Source organism: Podarcis tiliguerta (genome assembly GCF_965153285.1).
Source record: "Podarcis tiliguerta genome assembly, chromosome: 6".
Taxonomy (NCBI): Eukaryota; Metazoa; Chordata; class Lepidosauria; order Squamata; family Lacertidae; genus Podarcis; species Podarcis tiliguerta.
Genome location: NC_139539.1, coordinates 8,916,129 through 8,934,538, shown reverse-complemented (window position 1 = coordinate 8,934,538; position 18,410 = coordinate 8,916,129). Strand labels below are relative to the sequence as shown.

General features: G+C 45.1%; 1 long non-coding RNA gene across 1 annotated transcript in view; it reads right to left on the bottom strand.

Moving 5' to 3' along the window:
* The window catches only part of LOC310680750, a 54,404-nt gene extending 38,670 nt beyond the window's left edge, over nt 1-15,734 (bottom strand). Inside the window, exons 1-3 of the long non-coding RNA XR_014512906.1 lie at nt 15,614-15,734; nt 4,295-4,397; nt 735-820 (exon numbers count right to left, since the gene is read on the bottom strand). This is a non-coding gene — a long non-coding RNA (uncharacterized lncRNA). The remainder of the gene's footprint in view (nt 1-734; nt 821-4,294; nt 4,398-15,613) is intronic.
* Nucleotides 15,735-18,410: the final 2,676 nt, after the last annotated feature.

The following is an 18,410-nucleotide window of genomic DNA, read 5'->3' as shown; positions in this document are numbered from 1 at the left end:
CAATAAGGAAACACATGCTTGATAAAAATGATTCGAGGGGATCTAATTTTGCATACCTGTAACTCAGGATAACATTTCATGGATCCGATGAACAGGATTGTATTCCGTGAAAGTCTAAGCCACGATAAATTTGTTAACCTTTAAGGGGCCCAATATTTTTGAGTGTTTTCCCCCCTTTCAACAACCCCTCTGTAAATTATATTTTATAGAAGCTCACAGCAAGCAAGCAAGCAAGAGGTTTCACCAGCTCCACTGCCTGAAACCTTTGGACCACATAATAAACTGACTGAAATAATCAATACAAATAGAAGCACACAATGTGGATGTAGAGACAGCTTACATCGAATCAGGCAAAAAGAAAAGGACGACTGGGACGTTTTCTGTGCTTTCTTTCTGACATAAATATATACATATAAATATATGAATGAGAGAGAGAATGACTTGGTATTTGATCATGGGGTTCTACTGAAATAACTGAACTTGTTTTGCAGGAAGAATGGAAGGAAGGAAGGAAGGAAGGAAGGAAAAAGAGAAAGAGAAAGAGAGAACGAACAAATTTTCTGGCTTTAAATGGAGCAGATACATGGGTTGAGGATGCTTCTCAGGTTTTCTGCTTACACAACAGTCCTTTGGCTGACGGTAAATGTATATACATGGCAGCCTCCAAAATAGGCCAGCGGAAAGGAAGCAACATTTGTGCACTCGTCACTTCATTTTTAACTTAACTGACTCACCAGCTCCTGGGAGCGACCCTCTTGTGCATCACATCACCAAAACCATCTGCTAGGATTCTGCTTGAAATCGCCTGCATCTCTGGGGGCTGCAGTGGGAAGGAGGGAGGGAGGGCAGAGGAGGGTGGGGTGAGAGGCAAAGACACACTCTTTTGTGGAAACTGAAGGGGGAGGAAAGAGCACTTTAACCCATTCGGACCTGGAATAATTTCCCTTTGATTATGGGTAGGGTATCTCTCTTTGATAGTGATGTATGGAAGTGAGAGCTGGACCATAAAGAAGCCTGATCCCCGAAGAATTTATGCTTTTGAATTATGGTGCTGGAGGAGACTCTTGAGAGTCCCATGGACTGCAAGAAGATCAAATCTATCCATTCTTAAGGAAATCAGCCCTGAGTGTTTACTGGAAGGACAGATCGTGAAGCTGAGGCTCTAATACTTTGGTGAAGAGAAGACTCCCTGGAAAAGACCCTGATGTTGGGAAAGATGGAGGGCACAAGGAGAAGGGGATGACGGAGGATGAGATGGTTGGACAGTGTTGTCGAAGCTACCAGCATGAGTTTGACCAACCTGCGGGAGGCAGTGGAAGACAGGAGTGCCTGGCATGCTCTGGTCCATGGGGTCATGAAGAGTCGGACACGACTGAACGACTAAACAACAACAACAACCTCTCTTTGAGGCTATGTTTCTCTTCCTTCTAACCACCCCACTTTTGGGCTTAAGTCACTTCTGGTTGTTTTGCAGGAGGATGTGGGGGCTGCACCCAACACTTATGCCCACGTAGCTCAGGGCCCATCAACACTCTACGTTTAAAGAAGCATCACCTCAGTTCCAACAGTCATGGCTTCCCCCAAAGAATCCTGGGAGCTGTAGTTTGTTAAGCATGCTGAGAGTTGCTAAGAGGTTCCTATTCTCCTTAAAGAGTTACAGTTTCCACAGCGGTTTAACAATCTTCCCAGGGAATGAATAATAATAATAATAAATAATAATTTTTTATTTATACCCCGCCATCCCCGGCCAAAGCCAGGCTCATGGTGGCTAACACCAATAAAATTACAATAAAACATGATGGGGGGGGGGGGGGACAAACAAACACCAGTTTATTAAAATATGGGTTAAAATACAATTTAAAATGCAGCCTCATTTTAATGGTAGCCAATAAATCAAAACCATAAGGGGAGGGAAACATAAGGGTCAGACTGAGTCCAACCCAAAGGCCAGGCGGAATAGCTCTGTCTTGCAGGCCCTGCGGAAAGATGTCAAGTCCCGCAGGGCCCTAATCTCTTGTGATAGAGCGTTCCACCAAGTCGGGGCCAGTACTGAAAAGGCCCTGGCCCTAGTTGAGACCAGTCTAACCACCTTGCAGCTTGGGACCTCCGAAGTGTTGTTATTTGTGGACCTTAAGGTCCCCCCCCAAAAAAAACTAGGTCTCCCCCAACAAACGTTTGAGACTAGCTCCCCTAAATCATGCTTTTGGATGCTTTTGGATCTCTTTGGAACTCTGAATGGGAAACATTTTTGCCCCACATCTTGTGCATATTTGTTAGCGTTGGTCCCTTGTTATCTTGGCTTCCCTTCTTCTCTCTTGTTTGTTAGTCTTTCCTCTCCGATCTCTCCCTTCTATTTGTCACTCCAGCTCACTTGATATTTAGATTGTAAACTCCTTGGGGGCCATCACAGTTAAAAAAAGCCCATTTCTTTTGACATTGCTAGATGAGTCACTTGAATAACACATACAGAGTCCAGAGAGAAAAGAAACTGTTAATACTTCATTGGGTAAACTCAACAAGAACAGTGTACAACTTGAGAAGAAATAAACACAGGGGTTCAGTCTTTCTTAGTAATTCAGGCCTAGTCCATACCAGGAAGATATTCAGCAACATTTACCCGGGGGGGGGGGGATGCCTACGTGAACTACACAGCCAATCAGAGCATGAGTTACATCAGCAAGGATCATACTATTCTGACTGGTTGCTAAGCAACATCTCCACCTGCTCTTCTTGGTTGACAGGTGAACTGTAATCAGAATTAACCCGTTGGCTACTAATTTGATGATCTTTGCTGTCATACTTCCAACAGTTGTTGCTTATGATGGCCTGTATGGTGCCATCTACAATGGCAGAGCTGTAAAAATGCTAACAATATTCATTACTGTATTTCTTCCTGGAGTTTCACAAAACCATCTATGGCAGTTGTGGGATGATTTAGGTTAGGTCTCACCATTCTTCCATTACAGAACTTATGGAAGCTTACTCGTGGTTCCCTTTAGGAAAGGAGTATGACAAGGCTGTATATTGTCTCCCTGCTTATTTAACTTATATGCAGAATTAATCATGTGAAAGGCTGGGCTGGATGAATCCCAAGCCAGAATAAAGAGCGCTGACTGGACGGCAGGATTTAATTGCCAAATAAACGGCGTTTCCGTGTGCTGCTCTGGTTCGCCAGAAGCGGCTTAGTCATGCTGGCCACATGACCCGGAAGCTGTACACCGGCTCCCTCGGCCAATAAAGTGAGATGAGTGCCACAACCCCAGAGTCGGCCACGACTGGACCTAATGGTCAGGGGCCCCTTTACCTTTACCTTGTCTTTAGCTCTGGAATTCCCTGCATTTGGCTGAAAGCAGAAGAGGGTAAGGATGGGAATCAAGATATGATAAGGCTAGGATCCAAAGAACACCAAAAGGCAGTTTGGGGGTTGTTTTCCTTTCTTTTTTTGAGAGGGGTTGTTTTTTGCAAATGGCAACTGCCATGCTGAATAGTGAACCTCTTTTGAATCTCTATGGGGCATTCAAAAGCGGTTTGTGATAGGTTGTGAGCACCTGCATATCAAAGGGGGAAGAGGTCAAAAATCCCACTAGGAATGTTGAGGCTTGGGTATGCCCTAAATAGCTCTTTGGAAGCCTGCCTAGAGGGTGGAACATTTTATTTTCTTGGTCATATATTCAGCATAGCAGTTGTTATCAGCCGTAAAGCTGGAGGCCATCAAATTCAGGGGGACGTTGTTCAGCAAGGGAAGGAAAACACCTTAAAAAGAGAGAGGGGCTAAATGGAAGGAGCAAAAGGACGACCTGGCATAGAGAGAACGCAATCCATTTTGTGTAAAACTCATTCTTAAGGAGTTAATCCTTTTTAATACATTTTGCATCCCTGATTTTGTGTGTGTGTGTGTGTGTGTGTGTGAGTGAGTGAGTGAGTGAGAGAGAGACTAAGCCAAGTTCTTTTTTAGCTCTACCCTTTTGAAAACTGCTGGTTAAAGATAAATTGAAATGCCAGGATTGAAATTGCCCACGTTAGCCCCTAAGGGAGCCCAACCTGTCATCTTGCATTAGCTACCGCTAGACCAAAAGCCCAAGGCAAGGAGAAGGCTGATTCTGAAGAAAAGGCTGGGAGCCAGAAGCTCATCTCGGTGCTGCTGTAATCTTCCATCTCCATCCTTTTAAGCTGGGGATGAGCAAAGCTTCCTGCTTTCAAAGCGCCGGTTTCCACCTTTAAAATAAACAACGGCTGTGTTCTGCAAAATCTGAAATGGGGATGGGTGTTCAGTTGCACACACATGAACACATACATAGGAATTTGGGCCAATTTGTCTGATGAAGCCATGGTGAGATCCAGTACACTCTGCTCCAGCTGTGTACTGTAATCCACTGCTCCAATATAGATGCTTTAGACTGTGTGGAGAGAAAAAACACATATTTGAATAACACACTTGTTTGCAAGAAGCTTCCTTGGACTGTCAGATTAATGGTACACTAAACTGCATATTGTTAACTGAGAATGGCAGAAAATCTCTCTAGAAACTCTTGTCAAAGGTCTCTCCTATCTCACTACCACACATCTTTTATCTGGAGATACTGGAAATTAAATGTAGGGACTCCAGCATTTGAATCCTGTACTCATTCTCCGCACCACACTACTTAGCGATGGTTGAGGAATTCAGCCTTGCAGGTCCCTATAAGAAAGGATGTCATTCGTAGCTCTCAGACTGACACATATTTTGACAGAAAATGCACATCTGAATTGTTATTGGGAGAGAGCATGCACATTGAAATAGGCATTAAAACAAGTAGTTTTAGCAGTTGCAGTAGAAGGCAACAACTACAATATGCAGATGTAGTGGAAGACTGCTAGTTTGAAACGTGTGTGTGTGTGTGTGTGTGTATGCAGGTTAATGTGGAAATGAAAGTGAATTATGGATAAAACCTGCAAAATTGACCTGGATTGGAATAGACAGATTCACCCATTTGTAACAGTCTATCACAGGGGTCACAGGGGTCGGGGATGTGGGTGATGCTGTGCGTTAAACCACAGAGCCTAGGACTTGCCGATCAGAAGGTCGGCAGTTCGAATCCCCACAACGGGGTGAGCTCCCGTTGCTCAGTCCCTGCTCCTGCCCACCTAGCAGTTCAAAAATACATCAAAGTGCAAGTAGATAAATAGGTACCACTCCGGCGGTAAACAGCGTTTCTGTTTGCTGCTCTGGTTCGCCAGAAGCGGCTTAGTCATGCTGGCCACATGACACAGAAGCTGTATGCTGGCTCCCTCGGCCAATAAAGCGAGATGAGCGCCGCAACCCCAGAGTCGGTCACGACTGGAGCTAATGGTCAGGGGTCCCTTTACCTTTACTTTATCACAGGGGTCAGCAACCTTTTCAGCCGTGGGCCGGTCCACCGTTCCTCAGACCTTGTCGGGGGCCAGACTATATTTTGAAAAATATATATGAATGAATTCCTATGCCCCACAAATAACCCAGAGATGCATTTTAAATAAAAGGACACATTCTACTCATGTAAAAACACGCTGATTCCTGACCATCCACGGGCTGGATTTAGAAGGCAATTGGGCTGCATTCGGCCCCCGGGCCTTAGTTTGCCTACCCCTGGTCTATCATGTTGGCTAAAAGGTCTTTCATTTAGGGCTGCAAAACCCTAAACACTTACTTTACCAGGGACCAAGGTCCCACTGAGCTCAGTAGGACTCACATGTAGACATGGTATCCATCTAGATGGGTTTGTGTGTGTGTGTGTGTGCATGTGTGCGCATCACCTGACACACAAATCAAGTTTGTTGGAGACCAGATGAGTGTTTGAAGGAGAATCCACCTTTAATTAATTAATTAATTGCATTTATATCCCACTTTTTCCTCCATGGAGCTCCACAGTTCTCCGCCGCTTCATGTAATTCCCACAACAACCCTTTGAGGTAGGTTAGGTTGAGAGACAGGGATTGGTCCAAGGTCACCCATTGAGCTTCATGGCCGAGTGGCGATTTGATAGTCAAACCACTATACCATACGGACTCTCCGTGAATTCCATTGCTTAACTGGAACAAATGTGGTATGGATATCTCACCTAGTCACAAGGTTTACAAACAACAAACAAACAAACAAACTGTGGTTGTGAGTTGAAAAAATGTAATCCTTTTGGATGCCAAAGAAATTAGAATAATCGTAGCAACCTCCTCCTGTTAACATTCACTCTACAGATGGAGATGGGAGGGCTCAGGGCAACAGAGAATGCTTGACGTATGTTGTCAAATACGCCAGGACATCATTTAGCCAGTGGGGAGAAATGTTTTTGGTTTCAGAAACAATAATACTAAAAACAAGGAGTCTTGCAGGCAGAATTTCGTTCTGCTTTTATATTCATACAGAAACCTATGGTGTAAAAAACAAAACAAAAAACCCCCTACTTGCTAGTAGGGAATTCTTGCAGAGGAAACAGAAGGAGCAAAAATGGTCTATTATATCAAACATATACCCAATCTCTCTCTCTTTCTTTCTTTCTTTCTTTCTTTCTTTCTGGCAGACAACTCAGAGCTCAAACCAAGTGCACTGCAAGTCAGGAGAACTGATTCCCTTCTTGGGAGGTACCCAACATGGTGCCCCCTGGAAGCTGTCAAATTCCAGCTCCCTTCATCCATGACCATTGGCCATGCCAGCTGGGGCCAAATCACACCTAGGGAGCACTGCATTGGCTGCCCATGCGTCCCTCACTATCTGTTAGTGGATTAGGGCAGTGCTGTCCAGCTGAGATATGGTAACTCCAAATACCTGACCCCCTCTGGTCCAAGGTGGTCCACCAAGCGATTCCGGAGAGCCAGTTCCATGTCAGTGTCTTGCTAGAAAGCTTCAAGGTCAGCTGAACTAGTCCCAGTCTGGGCATCTCATCACTGAGAACCATCAGCTGGAGGAGGCGGAGAGGGCAAAGGGTGAAGAAAGACCTATGAATAGAGAGAGGCCCTTTTCTCAGTCCTCTGGATCCCCTGGGAAACTCAACAAACGTGCTGTACCTGGAATTGGATGTGGAAAGTGTACCTGAATGCAGCACAGCTGTAGGCAGTGGCGTAGCGTGGGTTGTCAGCACCCAGGGCAAGGCAAGTAATTTGCGCCCCCTAACCCGTGAGCCAGGTAGGGGCAGAGAGCCGCGAGTGCGAGCGCCCCCCCAGATGTTGCGCCCAGCGGAGCCGACCCCCCCTGCACCCCCCACGCTACGCCACTGGTAGGCAGCCTGAGGAAGAAACATCTACCTTGGGCCTGCCCATCAAAATCAAGTCGCAAGTGAAAGACTAGAGTGATGTCCACTGTTTTCAGGAACTCCTCTCACTGCAAGACTTTTGTGGGTCAGCCAAGAGTTTGTTTGGTCCCTGTGTGAGAACCCAGTGGCCGTGAAGGAGGCTGTGTCAGAAGGAAAGTGACTTGATATTGATATATAAACTTTGTATCTATGTAATATTTTCATACGTACGTAACTGTGTACAGTGGTACCTTGGTTCCCAAACTTAATCCATTCCGGAAGTCCGTTCCAAAACCAAGGCGCGCTTTCCCATAGAAAGTAATGCAAAACGGATTAATCCGTTCCAGACTTTTAAAAACAACCTCTAAAACAACTATTTAACATGAATTTTACAAGACCATTGATCAATAAAATGAAAGCAATAATCAATGTACTGTACTATAAAATAAATAAGACAGTACTGTAGGTGATAAAAAATTAAATTATTATTTTTCTTACCTGCACTGATTATAGTCATTGTTTGGGTGAGGGGCTTTTATCCATTTCCACAATCACACGATCAATCAATCAGTAGCTGAACTGGGTTCCACTCAGTCACAAAAACAAATTAACCCCAAAAGCCTCAAAAACAAAAACGCAAAATAAATAGCAAAAACGAAAGCACCAAAATTAATCCGTTCCAGAAGTCCGTTTGACTTCCAAAATGTTCAAAAACTAAGGTGCAGATTCTGATTGGTGCAGGTGCCCCGGAAACAATAGCCGACAGCTGCATCGGACGTCCGAAAAACGTTCAAAAACCTGAACACTTACTTCCTGGTTTTGGCCGTTTGAGAACCAAGGTGTTTGAGAACCAAGGTATCACTGTATTTTTGTAATATTTTTGTTCATGTTGTCTGTTGTTGCTTCAGTTTTCTGTACATCGCTTGGAGATATTTTTTAATATATTAAGTGGCATTAAATTAAATAATCAACCGACTAGCAGTCACTAGGTTTATCTCAATCAAGCTTTGTAACACCCTTGTGAAGTTCAGAAGCAGTAAAGAGATTCAAAATCACCCATTTACTTTGTAGCTTAGGTGGGATTTGTAACTGAGTTCCCCCAGTCCAACTCTGAGATCCTCTCCATATCATCCTGACACTCCCATGTATTTTTACCAATTTTCAGTGCACAACCCCAATGAAAATGTATGTGTGTGTGCGCTTGCACATGCCTGGTTTTGCAAGAAAATCATCATTTAGTTTCTGGAGCCTAGTGCTTGAAGGCGGGCACATAGTCCCTAGAGTCTGAGGAAAGGGATTAATCTCATCTCTCAATATTCTCCTCTTCATTCCATTATATTCTGGACAGATGCAATGTTGCCGGCTATCATTGCCAATGGGCCACACAGCAGTGAGCTAAATTCACCACTCTGCATGCCTACAAAGAGTTGCCAGCGCCGCTTACACCATTTATTTATGTGTTTTGTGAAATTGCAGGAGAGTGAAAATGAAGTCCCTGTGGCTATCTTTTGGAAGTCCCTCTCTCTCCTCCCCTCCCACCTCCCTCCCTCTCTCACACACGTAGGTCTCAGTCATTACTTTGTGTGATAGGTCTGTTTACTGAATCAGTCACAGATGAGGTCGGTATGAAGGGAAGGGGAAGAGTCCTTGGGGTTTACTGTGTCACACTGTTTGATTCCACCCTGTATACACAGTAACACGAGTTAATTCAGAAGGAGGCAGAAGAGTCCATGAAGTCCGCCGGCGTCTGGGGAAAATAGTCGGAACATATAACACAGCTGCTGTTTGCTGCTGCGCTGAGAGATGTGGTCTTTTGCTCTGCTAGAAATCGCCACTCCTCCAGCAGCCTTTTGGATATAGGTTGACGTCCCTCTCTCCTTTGAATACAGTGGTACCTTGGGTTACAGACGCTTCAGGTTACAGACACTTCAGGTTACAGACTCCGCTAACCCAGAATTAGTACCTCGGGTTAAGAACTTTGCTTCAGGATGAGAACAGAAATCGCGTGGTGGCAGCGAGGCAGCAGTGGGAGGCCCCATTGGCTAGAGTGGTACCTCAGGCTAAGAACAGTTTCAGGTTAAGAACAGACCTTCGGAACGAATTAAGTTCTTAACCAGAGGTACCACTGTAGTTACTTAGGGAGGAAGATATGGCCCTGATCCTTTGGTGGGGGTGGGGCTTTTCTCTTGTGCAAGTCTCCTCAAACTGGGCAGGAGAGGAACAGTAGCATAACTGCTAATGACAATGACAATGATAATAAAAATGTTATTATTTTTCCCCTACCCGTCTGACTGGTTTGCTCCAACGACTCTGAGCAGCTTCCAACACTTATATAAACATAACAAAATGTGAAACATTAAAAACTTCCTGATTCAGGGCTGCCTTCAGATATCTTCTAAAAGTTGTGCAGTTCTTAATCTCCTGACATCTGATAGGAGGGCATTCCGTAGGGAGGGCACCACTACCGAGAAGGCCCTCTGCTTGATTCCCTGTAACTTCTCTTCTTGCAGTGAGGGATCCGCCAGAAGGTCCTCGGAGCTGGACCTCAGTGTCTGGGCTGAACGATGGGGGTGGACAAGCTCCTTCAGGTATACTGGACCGAGGCCGTTTAGGGCTTTAAAGGTCAGCACCAACACTTGTGCTGGAAAATGTACTGGGAGTCAATGTAGATCCTTTAAGGCCAGTGTTATATGGTCCCGGAGGCCTCCTCAGGATCACTGTTGGTGCAGAGATCTATTGAAGGTCCTTTTGCACCTGCTCCTCCTCTGAGGTTCCAAGTCTGGTCAGGGCTGAACCCTGACCATAACTAACCCCTTCCTCCATCTGTATTCTTGTGCTCTTTTAACACTCATATGCCAAGCCATCTTTATTCTTATTTTACTTTTGTCCTGTGAGAAAAATGCACACAGCTTTACTCTTCTTCCCAACTGCAAAACCCATGATGCAATGAGACTGTGAGTTAAACATCCAGGCATGAAAACACCCCAGAGCTGTCAATGAACTAAGGTAGTGGCAAGCTCGAAGCAAATCCGCAAATCGAGATGGCGGAAATATGACTCTACGGATGGATTGGGCTCTTGCTCAGAGATTGCAGAACATAACATGAAACAGTTTTCTACTGGTGGCTTTCAAGGATGCCTAGCAAAAGCGCCATGTGTTTCCAAAGAAATAAAGACAGAATATGAACTATTGAAATGAAGATATAACTGAGGCATAATCAAGCTCAGGTCTAATGACTTCAGAGCACATCTTTCCAATGACTTCAGAAGATATCTTGTTAGCATGATTTCACTTTCTCTGTTGTACGGCTGCTTGGCCCATGATCTTTGCTTAGCTGCTTCCTTATTAATATGCATGCCGTAATGTCATTTGCTTTGCATTGCTTTGATGTTAATTCCTATGTTTTGGTGCAATGAGCTATTGTTATCCTCCTCTCCCTGGACCCAGCTACATAATCAAAGAGCATCTATACTGAGGGAATAGCATTAATGGTAATTTCGCTTCCTTGTTCATGTATAAAATTCCAGAGCAGTAAAGGGAGTGAATTGTAAGTTTGCCTTAAACACAAATGTAAGATTACGAGATGTGGCATTAAAAGAAAAAGAAAGAAAAGAAAAATGGTTGCGCTATAGACTGTAGCCGAAATGATTTTCTCCCTGAAAATTCACTTCAAATGTCTCCTTGGCAAAATAAGGTGCTAAATATTCTTCAGACAAGTCTCAAAATGCTCAAACACATGACCTATTTGATTTCTGAGCTTGATATCATATGATATTAGGTATCAATACCTGATAGCTGACAACTGACATTTGACAGTGTTTGATAGCTGGCAGATCCACAACCTTAAATATCTCATAGCTTTCATATTACTATATTCAGTATTTGACAGAATTTTATAGCAGACTTGCAATGGCATTTAGAATCTGAACTGTCCTCAATCGCAAATTCTTGAATATGCTTGAGTGCAATTCTAGGCATGTCTATTAATAAGCAAGAAGAAGAAGAAGAGTTTGGATTTGATATCCCGCTTTATCACTACCCGAAGGAGTCTCAAAGCGGCTAACATTCTCCTTTCCCTTCCTTCCCCACAACAAACACTCTGTGAGGTGAGTGAAGCTGAGAGACTTCAGAGAAGTGTGACCAGCCCAAGGTCACCCAGCAGCTGCATGTGGAGGAGCAGGGAATCGAACCTGGTTCACCAGATTACGAGTCCACTGCTCTTAACCACTACACCACACTGTCTCTCAAGGAAGTCCAGCTGAATCCAGTGGGACTTACTCCCAGCTAAGTGGTTATAGGATTGTACCCATAATCAGTTCTTTCCTGACCTACCACAGCTCACAACTGTCTACAACTTTCTAAGTAACGTGAATATACCTGTAGAGCGAGAGCTCTTTGCTTTCTAAAGTTAAATTTATGCTTAATTTTAAAAGACCAATTATTGCCAAAGATTTATTAATCCATTGATGCACTGGAGGCAATTCTTCAGAGTTCATTTCTTCGCTATTAATATTTTCACTAGTGTTAGTAAATTAAAAAGTAACTTTATTTCATTCCTGGGTCGGATGGCTGTCGCCACATTGTGTGGCAGTAAATTCCACCAGCTAATTATAGGTTGTGTGAAAAAGTAGTTTCTTTTAACTATCCTGGATGGGCTGCAAATTAATGTCATAACCCAGAGACCCTGCATTATGTGACAGAGTCAGAAGAGCATGAAACTCTAGCTCTTTCTCTGGGGAAGGAACGGCCACAACCATCTCTAGGACTTTCTTAACCAGAGGTCACAGCCTTGCTGCTCTCCTCAGACTCAGAGGAAGAATCTCCCAAGCTACCCTGCTCTCCCTTGCCCCACATAACCCAAAGGCTGAATCAGGTGAGGGCCCTTTAACAGCTAGCCAGCTCCTCTGGGGAGGGAGGACTTAAGCATTATAGTTCAGACCATGTCTATATAAGGCTTTAGCTGGCGTTAGGTCCTTGCCAAGACAACAGATTGCATAGATATTTCAGTAGACGCCTGGAGCTCTCCAAGGTCCTGAAGAGGCTTTCCGTGACCTCTTGATGGGACACTGCCGGCCTCCCTCTGTGAACCTTGAGCTCTTGTAGAACAGAACCAGTAACTTGTAGAATAACCCTGAGTTTGGCAAGTGATAGTCAACTAAGCTTTACTCAGAGTAGGTCCACTGAAACTAATGGACCTGAGTAAAACTTAGTTGACTACCACCTAGTGCTATGAAAGGAGGAGGAAGGGTATCTGTCTACCTTCTCTGACACAGTTCAGATGTAAATAGAGATAGGTGAATGTGTGCATTTTAGTTCCTCTCAGTTTCTTATTTATCCAAGCTTAAATTCAGTTTTCTGCATCCACATTTCTGCAACAGTCTGCATTTTTTTTTAAAAAAAGAAGTTCACATTTGAGTATGCATTTCTCCTATGATAAACATTTTTCCGTACTAAATATTATACGCATCTTTTCAAGCTTGGAAACTGTTAGACAGTATTGTGTGCTTCTTCTTCTTGTGGGGCAATGCAGTCCTTATCAGTATTATTGCATACTGAGGTCCACTTCCGAGGGTCTTCTGGCGATTCCCTCAATGCGAGAAGTAAAGTTACAGGGAACCAGACAGAGGGCGCCCTCCCTGTGGAACGCCCTGCCATCAGATGTCAGGGAGATAAAGAATTACAAAACTTTTAGAAAACATCTGAAGACAGCCTGTTTAGGGAAGTTTTTAATATCTGACATTTTATATATATATATATATATATATATATATATATATATATATATATGTGTGTGTGTGTGTGTGTGTGTGTGTGTGTGTAAAGGTACCCCTGCCCGTACGGGCCAGTCGTGTCCGACTCTAGGGTTGCGCACTCATCTCGCTCAAGAGGCCGGGAGCCAGCGCTGTCCGGAGACACTTCCGGGTCATGTGGCCAGCGTGACTAAGCGGCATCTGGCAAGCCAGCACCAGCGCTGCACACGGAAACGCCGTTTACCTTCCCACTATAAAGCGGTACCTATTTATCTACTTGCACTTAGGGGTGCTTTCGAACTGCTAGGTGGGCAGGAGCTGGGACCGAACGACGGGAGCTCACCCCGCCGTGGGGATTCGAACCGCCGACCATACGATCAGCAAGTCCTAGGCACTTGCTATATATATATTGCAATATATATATATATTGCTAGTAGCCGCCCAGAGTTGCTGGGGAAACCCAGCCAGATGGGCGGAGTATAAACAATAAATTATTATTATTTAACTTACACATTTTTAGTATCTTTTTGGGTCGAAGAAGTGCATCACAAAAGTTGGAGAAGTGCAAAATTGAAAGGACAGCGGCATTTTGGTCCTGGTGTCGTTTTGAGAAGTGCAAATGAAGTGGGTTTGCATTCCGATGTGACGTGGCCCAAATTCCTCCATTGCTAGATGCTTCCCAGAAATTTTTCTTTAGTTCACACAGCTTGTATCCACATCCAGCGCTGTTGAGGTACATGGAATGCTGGAGTCATCCCTTATCAAGAAGACTGGGCTTTTGCAGTCTTCTGATAATCCGGTAATCTCATAAAACCTTCTGATGTACATGCATTGTTGAATGACCTCACATTGCAGCTTGAATCTTCTGTTCATTGTGGGGACACACTGCATTGCAAACATCCCCCTGTGCTTGCACACTGCTGCCCCAAGTATGAGGGGAGTACCTTCAGCAAATGAGCAACCCTCTTCCAAGGAACATCCAGGCTGATACTACTTGCATTGTTCTTTTTTTAATCCTCCTAAACTGCCTTTAGAACTTGTCATATGTCATAAGACACAGTCAGGGCCAGATGAAGCCAAGTCGAGGCTCTAAACAATGCCTAATTTAAGATGCCCCCATACCATTATATATATAAAAAAGCCCATGTCATTCTGACAGAACGAACAATGAAAATAGAAATAATGAACTTTCACACTTGCAATCCCGCAAACTGCAAACTAACAATCTAAGCAAAAGGTAATAATGTAAAACTTCAGATTTAGGAATTTTTGGGGGTGAGTGGGATGGTAGCTAACAAATTCATTATGTCTATGCATGGATATTGGCTTTCACAATGAAATTTCTGCCTCCCTCCTGCATTCCACTAAATTTCTTCTGGGTTTTCCTCCAACCCACTGGAGCAGATTTGGGAAGGGAATGGATGTGCTCAGGGAGAGGACAATAGGCAAAAGTTTCCTTGTTCAAGTGTAATAATAATAATAATAATAATAATAATAATTTATTATTTATTTATTTGTACCCCGCCCATCTGGCTGGGTTTCCCCAGTCACTCTGGGAGGCTTTCAACAGAACATTAAAAACACGATAAAACTTCAAACATTAAAAACTTCCCTAAACAGGGCTGCCTTCAGATGTCTTCTAAAAGTCAGATAGTTGTTTATTTCCTTGACATCTGACGGGAGGGCGTTCCATAGGGTGGGCACCACTACTGAGAAGGCCCTCTGCCTGGTTCCTTGCACCAATGGGACAAGTTAGTTGGACCCCACCCTCTGTACTGAGAGGCCCTCTCTTAATTTCAGGCACTGACCTGTAGCTTAATTTGCTGGTATGTAAATCCAGCACTGGGTAAAGTATGCATTTAAAAAAGGGAGTATGAAATAAATTCAACATGGACAGAAATGTCACATCACACATCACCCGAAACACAACACTTTTACTGGCGTCCATTCACAACTGAGTGGAACGTAAAGTAATAAAGCCATGTGTCATGATGGGCGAATGGCAAGCCGCAGAGAATGAATGACCGGCTGTGTGGAAAAAGCTGCTGTGGAGAAGTAATTTAAATTAGTCCCCTTGCAGTGGCTATTTAATATGCAATGGCCCCTAGGTAAGCAGTACATGATCTGGTAAAGAACTCGATTATAAGGTGGGCTCCCAACATGGACATTTCTTAGAAAAGTTATTTTGGTTTGCGGAAGCTGTGCTGGGTCAATTCCAGGGCGAAGTATTGTGGTTTTTTTAATGTGTGTGTGTCAATACACGGTTGTGCATGCAACACACACACACACACACACACACACACAGGCATGCTTGCTTTGAATAAAGAAGTGCCCTTAACTTCTTGGGTCGTCCCCCTCTTTGCTCTCTTTTGGTTGTTGATTAACCAGAATTGTAAATCAGAGTAGGATTTATTCAGACCCTGTGTTTTATTTGATAAACGTCAAAGTATGTAAATACAGAGCTCTCCTTCCTACAGTCGCTGAAACAAATGGAAAAAACACATTTATTAGCATAGAGATGAGTTTAATCAAATCAGTGGCGAGTACAAATTAGCCACAGGAAATGTAATGAGCTGGGAATTAATTAGCAGCATAATGATAATAACTTCGCCTGCTGATTACCTTGCGGCCACGGCACTCCCCAAAGGCCTTTCTTGCGTTTCTCCAGCAGCTGATCTTTTCTGTTGCAAGAGTCCCTGAACTGGAACACTATGGCCGACAGCTCCTGAGGAGCAGAGTGGAGAGATGGGAAAGGAGGAATAGAAGGAAGGAGGGAGGGAGGGAGAGGGGAGATTTGACGGGAAGAGGAGGTGCTGAATAAAATTAAGCCAGCCAGGCTTCACATTTGCAAGTCTTATGACTTTTTCTACAGCTATCCTCATCTGAAAGAGCTGTATGCTGCCTCTCTGTGGGCAAGGGCTCACCAGCGGCCCAGGGTTCAAATCCTGGGACTCTTGTTAACAGGAGGTAGAGACCTGCGGGTATAGGGCAGTATACAAATTTAATAAATAGAAATAATTTTTTTTAAAAAACCGTACTCTTTACGGCACTATAAGTCATCTTGCACTGGGATGTCAGTTTCACTAGAGCGCCATCATGCAGATGGCTGGAGAGGGTACTGCAGTTTTTATAGCCCAGCGGGATCAGGTGACCTGAGAAGCCAATCAGATCCCGTCTGCTGAGTCTGGCTTGGTTTCTTATGCTGAGTCGCTGCAAACATCACCTGCCGACGCATCCGCTCGCTTGCTCTGACAATGAGCTCCCCAAGGAAGTGGTCATTTCATTTGTAATTTAGAAGAACAGGGTAAAATGTGTGAGGAGCAGCACACAGTGTGACTAAGAAACCAAAAGCACCATCCAGCCACAGGCTTCCTCTTGCAGAGGGCTGCTGGGATGGAAGCCACCTCTCACCAGTTCAATTAGTCCATTTTCTTCCAACACTGCAAGCGACTCACTTGCCATACCACTGGGGAACAGCAAAGACAGTGAGTCTGAAAACAATGCACCACTGGAGCATTTGGATGATTAAACCGTCTGGCCAGGATGAAGGTGTCGGGCTTGATATCGGGTAGCACTTTTTCAAAGATGGACATTGCGTGAGACAGAAAACAAAAATTGGCCACTGCTGGGGTGAGAGGTGGGATAGGATGTGCAAATTAACTGTTTTGACACCAGCAGTGTTGGAGAATGATGTGAGGTGGACAGAGAAAAGGCGAAGAATATTTGCTTTGGGGGTTTTTCCCCTCTTGATGTATGCTGGATATAGGACGCGGGTGGCGCTGTGGTCTAAACCACAGAGCCTAGGACTTGCCGATCAGAAGGTCGGCGGTTCGAATCCCCGCGACGGGCTGAGCTCCTGTTGTTCAGTCCCTGCTCCTGTCCACCTAGCAGTTCAAAAGCACGTGCAAGTAGATAAATAGGTACCGCTCCAGTGGGAAGGTAAACAGCGTTTCTGTGCACTGCTCTGGTTTGCCATGCTGCCCACATGACCCAGAAGCTGTACGCCGGCTCCCTCGGGCAATAAAGCGAGATGAGCGCCGCAGCCCCAGAGTCATCCATGACTGGACCTAATGGTCAGGGGTCCCTTTACCTTTAACTATGCTGGATATATCACTGGACAAAGCACAATGTGCTCAAAACCAAGCCATTAAATGCAGCCCTCCAGGTGATATTGGACTCCAAGTCCCATCAGCCCCAGCCAACTTAGCAAATAGTTGGGGATTGTGGGAATTGTAGTCTAGCAACATACAGTGGGCCACAGCTTGCCCCCTCCACATGAATGCTTTGTATCATGTCTAAGGCGCAAAGACTACTCTGCTTGAATTTATTTGTCCATGTGCATTTTAATTTCATTTTTAAATGCTTTCCTTTCCCTGTCCCTTCTAAGATAAAATGCCCCATACAACTTGTGGATTTTAAATATGAAACACAGCTTAAAATGTCCGCAACACTCAGAAACAGTTCATTAATGCCAGGGTGATGATTCCCTGCAGGGAAGCCAATTGCTAAGGGGTGTCCTGAACCATGCAAGAGTGGTGCTTCCATTGAACAGCAAAGAAGTTCATCCTGCTTCATTGCAAATGGCTTATTTGCAGGGAAGCTGCTTGAAAGGGAGTGCTCTGTATCTGGCAGGATTGGCACCTCTGCAGAGGCATTGATCTTGCTTCTTGCAAGCTGCTTCCCTAAGTCAGGGCCAGGGTCTTCTCAGTGATGGCTCCAACCTGGTGGAATGGTCTGTCCCATGAGACTAGGGCCCTGCAGGATTTACCGTATTTTTCGCACCATTGGGCGCACCGGACCATAGGGCGCACCCAGTTTTAAGGGGGGGGGGAATCAAGAAAAAAATATTTCCCCCCCCCAGCCCCAAAGAGCAGCGTACAGGCTGCACACAACCTCTCCCTAACAGAGGGGTTGCACGCAGCTATGGAACAAGCCAAAGCAGCGAGCGGGATGGATCCCGCTCACTGTTTTGCCTTCCCCCTTAGCCCCATGCAGCCTCTACCACCTGGGAGAGGCTCCGTGGGGCTAAAGAATCCATAGCCCCGTGCAGCCTCTCCTTGCAGAGGGGCTGCGCGCAGCTATGGAAGAAGGCAAGGCAGCGAGTGGGATCCATCCCGCTCGCTGTTTTGCCTTCCCCTTCACCCCCGTGCAGCCTCTCCTTGCCGGGAGAGGCTCTGTGGGGCTAAAGAAGCCATAGCCCCGTGCAGCCTCTCCTTGCAGAGGGGCTGCGCGCAGCTATGGAAGAAGGCAAGGCAGCGAGTGGGATCCATCCCGCTCGCTGTTTTGCCTTCCCCTTCACCCCCGTGCAGCCTCTCCTTGCCGGGAGAGGCTCCGTGGGGCTAAAGAAGCCATAGCCCCGTGCAGCCTCTCCTTGCAGAGGGGCTGCGCGCAGCTATGGAAGAAGGCAAGGCAGCGAGTG